Here is a 14324-nt window from a genome sequence, read left to right as displayed (position 1 = left end):
AGGTCATATGGTAGTTCTATTTTTAATTTTTTGAGTAACTTCTATACTGTTTTCCATATTGGCTGCACCAATTTACAATCTGACCAAGAATGCACAAGGATTTCCCTTTTTTCTTCTTTCTCATGATCACTTTGGCTACCCAGGGTCTTTTGTAGTTCCGTATAAATTTTAGCGTTATTTGTTCTAGGTCTGTTAAAAATGCCATTGGTATTATGATAGGGATTGCACTGAATCTATAGATTGCTTTGAATAATATGGACATTTTAATGATGTTAATTCTTTCTATCATGAGCATGGTACATTCTTCCACTTACTTGTACCTTCTTTAATTTCTTCAATGTCTTAAAGTTTCCAAGTATAGGGTTTTTACCTCCTTGGTTATATTTAATCCTAGACATTTTATCTTATTTTTTAATACAATTGTAAATTGGATTGTTTACAACATATGCCAAATCTTTACTGTTCAAAACAGGTGTAAATTACCTCTTTACTGAGTTATATGTAATTTTTGAATACTGTTAAGACTATTTCCTCATTTTTTTGCTGTTCACAATGTAATTGCTAAAAATGTGATGCATCTTTAAATTTAATTTGCACTACTAAAACTAAAATTTTGCCCATCACACTAGCCAATTAACAAAACAATGAATCATGCTCCAGTTTGTAGTATTTGTTAATTTCTGATTTTTAAATTTATAAATTTCACTATAGCCTATTTCAATCTACTATCATAACATCAGTGAGATTTCATACTGGGAAGAGATCTGTATTTTCACCATACATATAGTAGATTTAAATCTTAAGAGGCTATAGTAAATGTAGTAAAATATTAGGAAATTATGAGTTTCATGTATGTATTACTTTTGATTTTAACATAACATATTTTAGTCTAAGTTTATATAATTTAATTTTAATAATAGCTGTTTAACAACTTTAATAATTTGCTCACAAACATCCTAAAAATTTAACAACTTCCACATTTAAACTTCTATCTTCTTTGTGTCAGTTACTGGACCTTAAAAGGGATAGTTTTGAGTATCAAATCAGATAATTTATGAAGAATTTAAAAATAATTATAATTCTTACCAAAAAAAAAAAAATGCTTATTTGGTACCAGTAACCTCATGAAGGTAGTAAACCCCACTTAACATTAGTTTCCTTATGTATAAAATAAGGTTGATAAAAGAATCCTCTTTACAGGAATCCTATTTTAAGAATTAAGTGAGACTTATGAAGCTCTCAGTACAGTTCATGGGCATAAAAATCAAGTAATACTATCTAATGCCCTCAAGTTAAGGGCATTATCTCCTGCAGTAGCATCTCTTCTTTGTTTTGCTTATAGTGGGGAAAATAAGTTTTGGCCACTCATGTTGTCTTGGCAAAATTGTACCCTTTTGACAGGGCTTCTGTGATATGCTGTTGCCTGGCTGACCTTATTTCACAGTCTTAAAACTCCAATCAGCTTCTTCGAATCCTTAGTTATCTGGATAGTCCAAACACATGAGTAATCCTTAGTGTTTCCAAAGTGCTTCCTTTCACATATTATCTGTTGCCTAGGGATTTACTCATGATAATCTCCCTGGGAAATTCTATCAGTGAATTAGAGGTTGATGTGTCATAAACATAAAGTAAAATATTTACTACTGAGGGCCAAAAAATGAACATATAAATAATCTGCACATTTTTTTTTTTTAAATCATTATCACTCTACTTGGGAGCATTGTGTTTGGACAGATTGGAGTTAGGTTGTCCCATTCATAAAGGAGAGTTTCTCAAACAGCAAACCTGCTCTTCAATGATGTGCCAATCACTGGCTCAAATAATTCAGGAAAGTTTTCATTGAATATCTTCTTTCTCTAAATTCCAGTAAAACTGGATAAAGTGATTTAAAATATATACTGTTTTCTCAACTGTAATTTTAAATACAAGTGGTTACAAAATATTATTCTTAAAAACAGTGATTGCAATTCTTAATTAAATTAGCCTACATATAGTTTACAAAATATAGTACAGTATTAAATCATTACATTCTTTTTCATTAGCTCAGTTTACAATATTAGAATCTAATTACAATATTAGAACATCTCCCATTTTTAAGATTTCACACTCTACTAATTTTAGGTTCCTCTGTGTGGAATTACAGTGATTAAAGAACTTCATTATGTCATGATCTTGATTCACTAAATAGCATAGTTCATTAGTTCCAAAGTTCCTTTCTGAATCTTCAATTTACATTGCCACTGGAATTAAAGCATATTTTAAATAAATTTTACTCCCCAAACTCATGTTTTACTACATGCAGAATGTATCGGAACAATGGTGAACCTAACCAGGTAAGAAGCTTTAGGTTACTTACAAGGATTATACAATTTGAAATAATCGTTCCTGCATAGTTCTGTCCCTTACAGAAACTCTGATCTTGAGGTAGTCATTTTTTATCAGTATATTTTCAAGTTTCAGGTATTTTTTTTTAAATATGAATATATGTAAGTAAATATATATAAAATATATATTGACACTTGAACACAGACTTGAACTTTGCAGGTGCGCTTATGCATGAATTTTTTTCAGTAAATACCTGTATTGTTTTTGAAGTGTGTTTGGGAGTTGGCAGATGCAGAGGGCTGACTATATGTACTTACCTATGCCATTTTACATAGGGGACTTGAACATCCATAGATTTGGGTATCCACAGTGGTCCTGGAACAAATCCCATGGATACCAAGGGATAACTTAAATTTGGGGGGGGATCAATATTTATATGCATGTTTTTGACTATGCAGGGATTGGAGCCCATTGCTGGTGGGGTGACATAATAAACAGAAAATAAGTCAGTTATTAGCCATGCATTAATGATTGCCTATTATGTGCCAAACACCAGTCAGACAGTCCTGAACAATGGAGACAATCATGATCTCTGTCCCCACAGAATTAACTTCTTATAACTTATAACTTATAATAAACCATAATTATTATAAACTATTAATATCATGCATTGAATCATATACTCTCTAAGATTCTAAGAGATATACTTAAGTTTCTTTGGGAAAAATAATAAGAGAGAAAACTAGCTGTTTAACAAAATCCAAGAAATACAGATGAAAGGCCAAGCAATACAGAAAGAAATATTTTCCCTTGAAAGCCTTGGTAAATAATGTTGAAGCAAAGAAATTCCAAACCTTTGGAGTGAATCCTGGTCTAATGTGGGACAGTGTTGACATTTGTATAAGATAGAGTTAATTTTGGCAGGTCAGAATAAAATGATATGTATTGATGAGCTCTAGCGTGAAACTACTCTAGAGAGGGCTAAAGCTATATTTTCCAGTGAGTTATAGAGAGTAATGAAATTTTTAACTGTTTTTATAAACAAACAACCCATATATCTAGATTTAGGCATTTTGGTAAATTAGATTGTTTTTCAAAATATTTATTCTCTCCTCCCACCTCTATGGAAAGATCATTCTACCAGTTGAGTTGGTCATATATCTTACTGTAGTCAATGGTATGTTAGCAGATATGAGAAGAGTAGAATAAATTCATCTCGAGCATATCTGAATGAAACTTACAGGTAAATATGGAGCAAAAGCAGAGCTATTCAAGCAAGCCCAGCCTGTGTCAGCTAACACCTTAGCAGACGTATAACTGTGATAAGAGAATAAATTGTTGCTTTAAGTCACTGAGTTTGTGTGGTTTGTTATACAATATTATACATCATAAATATAGAAATTAATACCACAAAGGGAATGTTACTTTAACAAAAACCTAAACTACGCGCCAATATACTTCGCTATCAGGTAGTAAAGAGAGAGGAGGTTGTTAAGCAAGCCATCATCCTCTTAATGGTTATACAAAAAGGAGGGGGAGGCAGTATAAAAATTTATTATCCAACTATATGGAGAAATCTCTGTAGGGTTATTTACTAGAGGGAACTGAGAATAAAGGATTATTATTATACTTACACATAGTACTAAAGTATTTAACAAGTGGAAAAGAACAAGTACTCTCCAAATTAAATGGTACAGCAAATACAAATGGATTTGGGTCATAAACAACTGGTATAGCTGTAACAGTGCAAACCAACTTAAAACACACTTTAGTTCTGTATTCTTTAGCACTCCACAGAGTGGACAGATTTCTCTATGTTAACTAGAAAAAATAAAAAAGAGTAGAATAAAAGCAAGTAATTTTTTTGCAACAAAAAAAGAATAAAGACATTCTAATTCTTCAATAACTTTATAATAATTATTCTTTTCTCCTACCCCAATATTTATAGTGAGGACTTTTTTTCCCCTAATTTCTATGATGAAAAATTAGATTTGCATCTCAGCCCCCAACTAGATCACACTACAATATAAAATATAAACTCAGAGTCAATACTGTACCAGAATTTTTTAAATTATTTTTGGCAACTCTGTAAAGATCTGTTCTATTAACCCACTATATGTTGCACATAAGGAAATTAAAAGGTACTCTGAACATTTGCCTGTAATATTTTCTCCACTTTGAAAGCATTTTCTATTCCTTTCCTAATAAAAATCCTATTTTAGGCACATTGTACTGGTTAATTTTCTATTTGTTCCACCAGATCCTCTTTCTGTTCTTTTCTGCCTTGTTCTGTGCCAAAGAATTTGGTAGGTAGTAGATTTTAGGAATAAAAGAGAAAGATATTGGATGAAGGCTCTTTATTTTTATTTTCAACAGTTAACTCTGCTCACTCACTCCATCTGGGATAGTTATATTCTGATCCAGATATCACATTCTGGTATCATGTCCCAGTTCATGAGAGATCATAAGGGTGATGGCTTTCCATGAGGCCGCGAGCAAGAGAAAGTTTTGTAGTAGACAAAATAATAGCATTACCTGGCTTTTATAAACTTGAGGTATTTCTGGCACATAGGAAATTGTTTGGAGCTTTGGGAATGTTTTCATAAAAGAAACAGAGTGAACTCCCTTAGGATTTTTGAATAATGAATGCAACATTGCCTTCCTGTGTTAAATAGCATCCTTTTGAAAAGTGGCTCTGGGGTTGCTTCTGGATCCTTGTAGACTTATCAATGCCCAATGGGATACCAAGTGACTATGGAAACTGAAATGGGTATCACAAACTTTGAGTTACCTGATTCACCAAGTGATAAAGTGGGATGTACATAGTTGCATTCTATTATTAAAGAGAAAAAATAAATGGAACAAGGATTGAGTTTGCCTGGAATCTATAAGGAAATTGAATGAATAGTAAGCATAGCCTATCATGGTACTTATTCCTATCTTTCTTATCTTTGCCTCGACACAATCCTGTGTCTTTACAGATAATTCTCTGTGATGAGCTGATTGGGAAAAAAAGGTTAGGCCTAGTTTGCAGATAGCTATGTATCATGTATTGGCACCCAACAGGAAAAAGATGGTTATGCAGTATAGCTTCCTTCAGAGATGTCTCTGAAAGACAGTGGTGAAGAAAAATTCTCCTGGTTAGCAAAACTACAGCAATACATCTTGTTGCCTCCTCCAATAGACAGATGACCAAAAGTGCAGATCTATACTCACTGATGCACATTGTGTAATGGATTGACTAGCTGGTTAGAAAATTGGAATTAAAATTATATTGATACAAAAATATTGGGGTAAAGTATAAAATTAAACCTCTTGTAAGGAACACAAGCATGAAAATATCTGTCCAACATAAATATTCACCAAACACCATCCATGATCTCTTCATAATCAGAGGAAAAAGATAGTCCATTATTTTAAAGTTGTTCCGCTTTTTTCGAAACTCCATAGTTTATCCAATAACTCCAGGTACAAAATGGCTATGATGGCAGGAATGGTGTATATTAATTTACTTAATGACATTGTTATTTCACGAAGACTGCCTTGCTTTCGTTGTTGCCGAGTGCCAGAAATGCCATTTCAGAGGCCAGTGCTGAGCTCCTATTATGACTGCATTACTCAGGGAGACCTGCCCACCACTAAGATGTAGGCTTATTATAATAAACTTATGAAGGAAGAAGACAATAAAGTTGCCTCAAAGTAGTTACCCCTGCTACTTTGCAATCAATGGATATGGAGGCCTACTAACCAAGATATGAACATTTCCACTAAATTACAGTCATGGTTCTATTAAATTCTAAGGTACGAGCTCCTGTGGGGTGGCTCTTTTTCATGGCTTTAAGCTCTCTCCAGGCTTCATTAACCTTCAGCAACCTCTTCCTTCCTCTTGTTCCTCTATGTCTAGATGTGGCAATAATTTATTGATGCTCCCAGATCCTGGGGACTTCATATTGCTTAGCTACTGTAAACAGACCTTCATTAAATTCTTTTCAGTTAAATCTTTGCGTGTGCCACCTGTTTCCTGCCAGTATTGTGACTGCTACAGACACCCATAAAATTCACCCTAAAAATTAGCTTCCTTTCTTCCAACTGTCTCTCCCTAAGCCTCTATCTAATCTCTATCTGCATTAAATATTCCAAAAAGAGGCGATTTTATTCTTTGATATAGATGAAATTGTATTTATATAATCACTTTTAATTACATGGTATCTTAATGAGACATAAAAATCATATTCTTTAAAAATGACAATGAATTAGGGATTGAAACTGTAAATAATAGAACTACTTCAGCCTAGTGGAATTTTAATCTTCACAGAGGGATTTCCCTTCCTAAACATCTTTCCTTATACATTTTTGCTAAACAAGATCACTGAGTTACTTCAGTTTCTCTGGGTCAGTGAATATTAAATCTAGAAAGGATTTTGGGGATTAACCAAATTCAGTTTCTTCATTTGATAAGCCAGGAAACCACAGGTCAAGAGTTGACAAGTAGCTTATTCAAGATGCCATAACTAATGCCAGAACTAATGCCAGCAAAGCAAGGTTGGGTCCCTCACTCCCAATACATTGGTGACATATTACTTCTGGAAAAGACACATTGCTTCTTGCATAAAACTTGTGCTACTGAAAAAAAGTGCATATTCCTTTAAATTAAAAAATAATGTAAGCGCATTTATGAGGAGCATGATATAGAAAATTACAGATATAAATAGGCATATATAGATAAACCCAGGGATTAAGTGGTCTGCTAGTCAAAGAGGATGGTCTTTGATTAAAGAATGGAATTTCTGAGATGGAATAATGGCTCCTTGAATCACTGCAGTAACCGTATTTCTTCAGATCAGAAAAACTACAAATAACCTTGCTTCTGGCAAAGCCAACAGGTTCTCTCATTTTTATAGCCTTTGGATTGGGTTTAATATGAAAGGATACAAGAACTGTGAATGGCCTGAAGGCAACCACATTCATTATCAACATCTCAGAGACCTCCCAGAGATCTTGTCTAATATAATTCGACACATGTCTTCAGAGAATAATAACTTTGACCAAACTACACTAATAGACTCCAGCAATCAGCCCAGGGGGATGAGCTTAGCAAAAACATGTAGACAGCTTGAAGAAAATGGGAAAGATTGGAGGGAAAGTGACCTAGCAGGAGGCTTGAATTCAGACTGAATTTGATTAAAAAGTTGATTTAAAAAAATAAGAACAAAAAACATAGAAAGCATGTCTTTACATTCTAATACAATGCTTTACCTATGAAGCAATTACAAGCACATCTCATTTTATTATGCTTCACTTTATTGCACATCACAGATACTGTGTTTTTTACAAACTGAAAGTTTGTGGCAACCCTGCTTTGTGTCAGTCTTTCAGCGGCATTTTTTTCCAACAGCATTTGCTCACTTTGTGTCTCTGTGTTACCTATTGATAATTCTTGCAACATTTCAAAGTTTTAATTATATTTGTTATGGTGACCACTTCAGTGAAGGAAGTAACTACAGATGTAGTGAAAACAACAGAAGTATGTGACTGCATTGTTAAAATCTCACGAAGCTGCATCTTATGGATGAGCAAAGAATATGGTTTCTTGGGATAAAAACTACTCCTGGTGAAGATGCTGTGAAGACAGTTGAAATGACAAGGATTCAGAATACTATACAAACTTAGTTGATAACACAGTGGCAGGGTTTGAGAGGATTGATCCCAATTTTGAAAGAAGTTCTAGTGTGGATAAAATGCTATGAAACAGCATCACATGCTATAGAGAAATCATTTATAAAAAGAACCACCAATTGATGTGGCAAAATTCATTGTTGTCTTATTTTAAGAAATTGCCACAACCACCCCAGCTCTCAGCAACCACCATCCTGATCAGTCAGCAGCCATCAGCATTTTCACCAGCAACCGTTCACCAGCAAAAAGATCAGGACTTGCTGAAGACTCAGATGATGTTAGCATTTTTTAAAAATATGTACATTCATTTTTTTTAAGGTACAATGCTATTGCACACTTAACAGACTATAGTATAGTGTAAACATAACTTTTATACACACTGGAAAACCAACAAGTTTGTGTGACTCACTTTATTAATGTGAGATATTCACTTTATTGCAGTGGTCTGGAAGTGAAGTGGCTATAGCTCCCTGGTATGCCTGTAGTTTATTTTTAAAAATAACTTCAGATTCAGAGTATCAGTTTTGCTACAGTTAAAGGTGAAGCAAAGTCTACAACCATGCTACCCTGAATATGCCCGATCCCGTCTGATCTCAGAAGCTAAGCAGGGTCAGACCTGGTTAGTACTTGGATGGGAGACCACCTAGGAAGACCAGGTGCTGTAGGCGTGAAAAAAAAAAAAAAAAGGTGAAGCAAAGAGTACCATTAAACTAAAGTTGCCACAGTTGTCTTTGGCAGCTTCTAACCCTTACTTTCAAAGTGGGTGCCCTAAGGGCGACTGGAACCTAGCACAGGAACAGAGCACAGGGAAGTTGCTCAAGAAATGCATTCAAGGAATGGAAGGCCGATATCACATGTACCACACATCAATATCAAAACTATAATTGAAAACTACAATTAAAATTTAGAAAAAAACAAACTACCAATTATGAAGGGATCTTTCTATGAAGTTCCAGAAGATTCCCCAGTAACTTGGAAATGCCTCATTATAGTATTTTCATTCAATAGTGTATCATTTATTGGTGGGGTAAAAAATTAATTTGTCATTATTTTCTTAGAGTTCTCTCGCCAACCCTCTACTCATGCTTTCAAAATTATATGCTAAATTATAGACCAGGTGTGCTGTCTCTATTTACCTTCTTAGAGAATGAAATTGGCTAACAGAGAAGTAAAGGAGGTCATCCTCAGTATAATATGCACTCATTTCACTCTATTTTCTAACAGGATATATCTCTCACATCTTTGTGAACTGACCTATGACTTCTGATGCAGAAACTATCCCTCGAGGCAGAGAAGTAGTAATTCTAGGAGTATTTTGCTTAGGGAGAACTTTATTTTGAAAATCTGTTAGGACATGAGAAAAACTGAACTTGTCATCTTGTTTATTATTAGGTGCAATGGATTTACCTTGTGTGCTTCTTTCATTTGTGTTTTCTTCAATGAACACTATCACCTCAAAGGATTCTGAAAACCTATTGAAGGAAAAGGTAGTAGAGAAAACATCCTCAAAGAAATATAACTTTCTGAAGCAGATTTTGAAATAACACTGATCCACATATGCTAGAAAGTGTACTTTAATTCATCTTTAAATTTTGCCACAATGCTGCATAATCATGACTCTCATCTAGCACTTCACACATATTTGTGATACATTAATCATTTGGGAACAATTTTAATAATATGCTAATTGTATTTAAAGTCTGCATAGGGGTCATATAATGAATGTTCACTGTTTATGGTACATTAGTATGTAATGTTTAATATTCTATTGTAAAGAAGTTGTGGTACAATGCAATATTTCTCAGCCATAAGAAAAGATGAAACACTGCCATTTGCAACAATACTGATGGATCTTGAGATTATCATGCTAAGGAAAATAAGTCAGATTGAAAAAGTTAAGAACCATATGATTTCACATATATGTGGGATATAAAACTGAAAGCAACAAACAAGACAAACAAACAGATTCATGGACATAGACAAGTTTAGTGGTTACCAGAGGGAAAGGCTGGGGGAGGTTATATAAGGGTAAAGGGGGTCAAATAATTGGTAAACACACAGTGCAATATACAAATGATGTATTACAGAATCATACACTCACAACCTATATAATTTTATTAACCAATGTCACCCTAATAAATTTAACAAAAAATAATAATATACTATTGTGTATTTGACATCTTATAAATTATTAGTCTAACAGATTTTACACAGATTTAATAATTATTTCCAGTAATATGGTCTCACAGTTGCTTATTTGTGGTTAAGCTTTTAATGAAATTTAAAATGTAATATGTGATTGCAATGTGGAAATCATGAGTAGTTACACATAGGATAGATGTCCTTACGTTAAATGAATGGATACCTGTGGTTAAACTATCCAATGACAACTTTTAAAATGATTTAAATATTGTGCCTCAAACATTCATGAACTAAAAGATGAGGTGTTTCAGGGAACTGAAGTAAATGATTCAAAAATAATTATACTGTAGTCATGACCTTGAGGGAGGAAATAACAGTATATCTTGGGAAAGAATATTAAAAGCAGAAAGAAAAGGTATTTTCAAAATCTTGACTAAAGAATACGTTTATCCTGTTTAAGGAATATCAAGGAAGAGCTGGTGTGGTAGGTTGAGGAAAAGGATAGTATTAGGAGAGGTGAGAAAGTGTTAGGCCAGACCATGTAGGCCTGTGCTGGCTACTAAAAAGAAACTTGGAGCGAGTTGGAAAGCCACTAAAATGCTTTGAGAATAGAGAAATTACAAAAATATTGTTTATTGACTCTTGGTACTCATTACTATCCCTTCTAGATTTCTCTTGATCACATTGGCTGGAAGGCTAAAAATGACATTTCCCAGACTCCCTTGTAATTAGAGATCTGGGTTTCAGTTTCACAAGTGAGACAGATTCTCATCAGATTTGAAAAGCAAAACTGAGGCAGTAGGCATCTCCTACAGATTCTTTCTATTTATGATGATTAATAATATTGCAGTTTTCCTGATACATATGTTATACTATAGCGAAAGAATTGGAGGAAATGAACTTTCACAGATGGAAATCTGGGATTGATTTTCTGACCAGTTAGAATATTCTGATGACCTTATTATAGTGGAGCATGGGCTAACAGTGATTGATGTTATAAAGTGGCAAAAGACTTAGTTGAATAATTTGCTTCTAATCACTTAGAACAAGATTTACACAAAAGGCAAGGCATCAATGGTACATTTAAGATTATATCATGGAAGCGAAAAAATATTCAAATTGGAGCATGGGTTAGTTGGGGCTATGGATAGTTGCTTCTGGCAGTATTAGGAGCCTAAGGACAATAATACATATTTCAGGATTTAATTCTCTGAAAAAGTCATGGTCAGAAGATCAGATAGCTTCTATAACTAGTATGAAAGGATTTTTTAAAAATAGGTATCTTATAGCCATGGGGTTGATATAGTTTAAAATTAGCTAAAAATTAGAGAATCCCCTATAGTTTGCTTTATTACAATGTTAAATTAATAATAGGCTTGCCAGAACTCTTAAGTGAAATTAATAGGAAATGTGAGAGTTCATAAGAACTGAAATGGAATAATTTGGGTGAATTCTAAGTATTATGAATCTCTCAATCAACTGAGGTCTTCTTCCCAGCAGAATCAGTCATTTTCTTTTGTGTAGTATGACAACACTTGCTCAATGACATGAAATTATCTCCCCTGGAGTAACTACCCAGCCAGAGAAAGGCAGTATTCCTCATCCACCAAATTACTACCTCTCTGACTCTAGATTATAATTGGAGTCAGACCCCAGCATCATTCATGGAGAAAGTACAAAGACTGACCCAGGAGTAGACAATTATGAAAATATTTATAAGACTTTATTAATGTTTATGAATAGTAAATCCAGGGATATTTATGTGGATGGATGCTAAGGAAGTCATATCAGGAAGAAAGAAATATAAATACGTCAATTCATATTTATTGATGTGTGTGAATATACCGAAGATTCTCTATCCAATGTGTTAGCTCAAGAACCCAAGGGTACTTCTAACAGACATCTGAGAGTTGGCTGAAATTTCTGAGTTAAGGCCTACATTAAGTTAAATTCAGACACAAGATTTTTTTTTTTATGTGATCAAGGAAAATAAAGACAGGAATACTATAAAGTGTTTATCATGTAAGTGAGAAAGTTGAACTTGCTAAAGTGATTCCAAGGAAACAAAGAATAGATAGTAATGGATCTTGCTAAGGAAAGAACTGTAATACTTGCAAATATTTTCTGAAAATTTTAGGTATACATATGTGTGCATGTGTCTCTGGGTGAGTAGGCATTACAACATTGTAAAACATGTTTACCCTTTATTCTACTATTGCACCCAAAGGCATAATAGTTGTGCTTAATTTTTAATTTAAAAAGGACAGAAATATGAACATTATTTTGAGATATATATTGTCTCATATAATATTCAATAAGTGCAACTAAATTTAGAAACAGTCCGACAATTGGACTTCCAATAATTGCTTTCTTAACAATGAGATGTTCAATTATGATCAGCAAAAGGGCTGGAAATGTCTTTGTGCAGTGGGACTTGTCCTCTTGTGCCTCTGCCACTGAGAAGAGAAGTACTTTCAAGGTATTTCAGCTTCCCTTGGGGCCTTGGCCTCAGAATGAATTCATGTAGTGTGGATTAGGGCTTAAGTACAGCAATGATCTAATTTCAATGGGACCAGCTACATGAAGCACTAGAACTCAGCCAAGCCATTCTTAACCACAAACACATAGGAAATATAAATTTGTTATGATATACCATTGAGAGTTTGTGATTAGCTGTTTTATAGTAGATAATTGATATGGTAAATATGATAATTGTAGTTACAGAGATGTTTAAAATGTGCTTAGTTGTTTTGAATTCTGGCTCTACTTTGTGAAGTATCATAGTTATTCCATAATGAGTAATTTAAAAGATAACTTTCATATTAAAACAAATAGTGCTTCTACTTAAAAGAATAAAAATATCTCATGGATTCTTAATACTAATTAAGAGGCACAAAAGGAGTTTTCTATATACAGAGACTTGTGAATAAAATGATACAGGGAGAGAGGATTAAGAAGCACAGGAGAGAGAATGTTCTGATATAGATAGGGGGTCAGTGAAAAAACTCTTACTGGTGGGGTAACAATGAGTACAGACATGAATAAACGGAGGAGGGACCTTTCCGGCAGGAGGGTCTGCAAGTACAGAGGTCCCAAGCAGAAGCAATTTTAAGCAATCAAAGAACATCGAGGAGGCCACTGTGACTGAAGCCCTGTGAGCAAAGGAGAGCAATAGGACACTAGGTGATGTGGTGGGACTTAAGGAATAAGATACTTAAGAGCAAAGGAATAAAACATTCCTTTATTAAAGATTTAGTTCTTCATCTCAACTCAGAGACTACAGGCATAAGTTACTTCAGAAGAGTACTTTCTGATGTGAAGTGAAAGTCATCTTTAGAATACATTCTCATTCTTAAGGTATGCAAAATAACAGCTTTTCTAGTGAATTCCTACCTAGCTGCACTTTATTATCTTCCTTGTAGACACAGAAGGGCCTGAGGACAACACCATGATATATTCAAGAAAATGACCCCAGTTCAAGTTCTGTAATGTCTTTGCCAATCAGCTAGCACACTTCCAATCACCATTTTATTAATTCTATTAGAATCAGTGAGAAGATGCAATTGTTACTTTATAATTTTCTGTCTAAAGTTTTTGGAAACAGACTTTTAGCTCCCGGAATTTGCTTCTTTTTTTGACACCTTTTTCTTGATCAAGTCTATCTGTAATACCCACTAGTCTCTTTCAAGAAAACATCCAGTAACTCGTGTAATGCCTGAAGTACAGTATCACATCCAAAACTCTTTATACTGTAGAGAGAAATAAAATCACAGTTCTTAACAACTGACAACGACGAAGGAATAGTGGAATCACATTTCAAAAGAAGCTGTTGCCTAGGAGATCTCACATAGTCATCTTGCATGGCTGATGATTAGATTATTGTTATTATTACAATGATTATTGGTATCCACCTTCAGTACAGTCAGTAATAGCTTTTACCTTCAGACTAAAGAAGAAATAAGTCATTGAGTTGCTGTGTAAAGGCTCCCCAAGATCACCCCAGGTTTATTGATTCACTAAGGAGATCCACAGGACACAGCACATAGTTATATTCATAGCTATAACCTACTGTAGTGAAAGGATGCAAAAGGCATATCGGGCAAAGTTCTGAGGAAGCCCAGCGCAAGATTACAAAAGTTGTAAGGGTTCTCTCTGTGGAGTCACACAGAGTGTACTTAATT

At 34.1% G+C, this 14324-nt stretch overlaps 1 non-coding gene across 1 annotated transcript; it reads left to right on the top strand.

Annotated features, from left to right (window-relative positions):
• Positions 1-8550: 8550 nt before the first annotated feature.
• On the top strand, positions 8551-8669 carry LOC112476674. Its single transcript, XR_003045181.1, has one exon. It is a non-coding gene; the product is annotated as a 5S ribosomal RNA (ribosomal RNA).
• Positions 8670-14324: the final 5655 nt, after the last annotated feature.

Source organism: Pteropus alecto, unplaced genomic scaffold, assembly GCF_000325575.1.
Source record: "Pteropus alecto unplaced genomic scaffold, ASM32557v1 scaffold71, whole genome shotgun sequence".
NCBI classification, from domain to species: Eukaryota; Metazoa; Chordata; class Mammalia; order Chiroptera; family Pteropodidae; genus Pteropus; species Pteropus alecto.
Note: the sequence above shows the minus strand (reverse complement) of the source record. Positions and strands in the feature narration are given on the sequence as shown.